At 31.5% G+C, this 3,126-nt stretch overlaps 1 non-coding gene across 1 annotated transcript; it reads left to right on the top strand.

Moving 5' to 3' along the window:
* Positions 1-316: 316 nt before the first annotated feature.
* On the top strand, positions 317-419 carry LOC114095507 (U6 spliceosomal RNA). Its single transcript, XR_003583266.2, has one exon. It is a non-coding gene; the product is annotated as a U6 spliceosomal RNA (small nuclear RNA).
* Positions 420-3,126: the final 2,707 nt, after the last annotated feature.

The following is a 3,126-nucleotide window of genomic DNA, read 5'->3' as shown; positions in this document are numbered from 1 at the left end:
TTTCAGTTGGATAATTTCTAAAGACTTGTCTTCAAGTCTATTGATCCTTTCCTTTGTTATTTTTAGTGTGCTGCTATATTTGTGAATTGAATCCTTCATTTCTTTATTTGTACTGTTTTCATCTGTTAATTAAATATTTTATTTATTAATAAATATTCTACATCTCCCAATAAATGCCTTAATAAATTTGTCACAGTTTCTTATCTGAAAATTCCAAAACCCAGGATATCCATGCATGTTTGAATTTACTGTTTCCTCTCTTGACTATGATTCACATTTTTGTGCTTATTCATGTTTAGAAATATATTTGCAGTACTTGCTTCAGCTGCATATATACTAAAATTGGAATAATACAGAGAAGAGTAGTATGGTCCCTGAACAAGGATGGTATGAAAATTTGTGAAAGGTTCCATATTAAAAAAAAATAAATATACTTACTTGTCAGACATTTAATATAAAAATATACAGTACATTAAGAAGGAAATATTTTGCTTGGGAAAGTGTGCATGTCTAATTCTGCAAGGTCTCTGAAATTTGGGCAGAGTTTAATTATATTTCATCTGACTCTGAATGTGTTTCAGGTTTATCTGTTTGACTCACCAGTGGCATCAACGGTTTAAGGAAAGAATGATGATGCTTTCTTCATCAAAGCTCAGGATTTTAGCACCAAGAAAATTTCAGCAAATCTTTATGCATTCCAGATGCCAACTTCTAATAAACATTGGTATACATAAATATTATTTATTCAATTTTTTGGAAAAATACAATACAATTTAAAACATAAATACTGAATCATATAATGTTCTATTGAGTTGTTTTTAATTTCTATCATTAATGATTTATTTCTTATTATTCACCCAAATGGCATTTTTCCTTATGCAGTACTATGATCAGATATTTTATTCATTTCCCAGCTAAAAAAATGCACTGTAAAATTGTCCTATATAAAAGATGGAGTAAAACACAGAAATTCACAACAGACACATTCATTTCAGAAATGAATTAGCAATTAAACCAATGCGATTAATCCTACATTTAAATTTGTATCTCAGCCATAATTCTCAGTGGTACATGTCTAATGTTACAATAAATTTGTAGGGAAAGCCAGGAACTGTTTGATTCCATCTATTTTTTTTTTTTACTTCAAAGTAGATTGTAAAAAGCACATTCAGGTTTCTGCTTGAATATATAATGATACAATGGGACATGCTATGAGGAAATATTGCCTACTGCTATTCGAATCAGAAGTGTGGTGAAGAATCTGAGTTTCAGAGATCTCCTATTGTGTTTTCTTTACAGTGCTTTCCTTTACAGCATTATTCAATAGGTAGACATGATATTCATTGTTCAGGTGATGTCCAAAGATGACAATTAAATAGTGGCCTTGCATTTAGGATTGCTTATGCCTCTGCAAGTAATTTTTCAGCGATAATAGCAGTTATAGTTCAGTGAATGCTTATAAATTGTCATGTACATGACACAGGCATAGCATATATAATCTTACTTAGTCTTCATTACAACTCTGTGAATTACATTTTATTGTTCCCATTTTATGAATAAAGACAGATAATTTAATTGACTTGAGCCAAGTTACATAGTTACTAGGCAACAGGGCCAGGATTTAAATGTAGAACTGTCTGATTTTCTACCTGTATGATGGGTGAATAGGAACCAAATCCTAGACTGCGTTGTAAACAAGAGCATGCTAAACACTGCCTGAATGTGCCTCCTTACTGTAAAAGAAGTTCAGCAGGCACAAACCAGCATAATTAAACAATAAATAGACATGATATGTTTAAAAAGTGTTGCTTTGCCCTCAAAGGGAAACTGAATCCTAAAGAAAGCTTGTTAGTTGCTCTTCTCCTCATGGTAACATTCAGCAGCAACAATGATCAAAACAATCATTAATTATATACAAACTTATGCACTGTAAATATGATAGAATGTTTCACCAGCAAATATTTCATGATTAAAAAACCTCATGAAGTTATAATTATTTTCAGACATAGAGAAGTAGCTTAAATAATAGCTTATTTTCATTATAAGCAAGCACAAGTAGATCTTATTTTCATTATAAGCAAGCACAAGTAGATCTTCCCTTTTCCCTTCCTTCTATAGATATGAATACTAGTACCTTGTAAGAATTCATTTAAATGCACAAAGTCTCGAAATTTAAAGGTAACAAAATACAGCCAGGAACGTGTTTATACATGGGGAACCATTTACTTCCTGTATTTTTAATATTTTGTATTTTTGTTCTTGGTGTATGCTAATTGCATTCCCAGAAGTTATCAGATTCTTCTTGCTTTAATACATTTCTAGGGACTTAAATGACTCAGTGCATTCTTCCTTTTCCCAACAGCATGGTAACAAATTATAAAACTTAGAGTTGGATTCACCAAATTCTAAAAACTATTTCACAGTTCATAGGAGAGTGATAAATGAAGCTTTCTAACATGTTAGTCAATATCCCATCAACCACATTAGCTCAGCTGTAGATAGCTCAGCATGCATCAGTGACAGACACTATCATGCTCCTGATTCTGTTTTGTTCTATTTGTTTGTTTAATTTAAATTTCCTAAGCAGGGAATTGAGTGTTATGAGCTATGACAGGCACATATTTGTAGATATCAGACTAGTTTTCTCTTGAGAGGAGCAGATGTTCAGCATAAAACCACGGATAATTTTTTATTGTTGAAATATATGAGATAAAATAATTCCTCCCTTTTTTGTATTTTTTAAAATTTTGTATTTGTTCTTTTTAGTTATACGTGACAGTAGAATGTATGTTGCCATATTACTCATACATGGAGTGTAACTTCCCATTCTTGTGGTTGTACATGATATGTAGTTTACACTGGTTATTTATTCACAAATGAACATAGGAAAGTTATGTCCCAGTTATCCTACTCTTCGGCATACACTCAAAAGACTTAAAAATCAGCATACTGTTGTGACGCGGCCACATCAATGTTTACAGCAACTCAATTCACAGTAGCTAAGTTATGGAACCAATTTAGGTGCCTTTCAACAAATGAATGAATAAAGAAAATGTGGTATATATACACAATGGAATATTGCTCAGTAATAAAGAATAAAATTATGGCATTTGCTGGTAAAAGGAT

Source organism: Marmota flaviventris, chromosome 5 (genome assembly GCF_047511675.1).
Source record: "Marmota flaviventris isolate mMarFla1 chromosome 5, mMarFla1.hap1, whole genome shotgun sequence".
NCBI lineage: Eukaryota > Metazoa > Chordata > Mammalia > Rodentia > Sciuridae > Marmota > Marmota flaviventris.
Note: the sequence above shows the minus strand (reverse complement) of the source record. Positions and strands in the feature narration are given on the sequence as shown.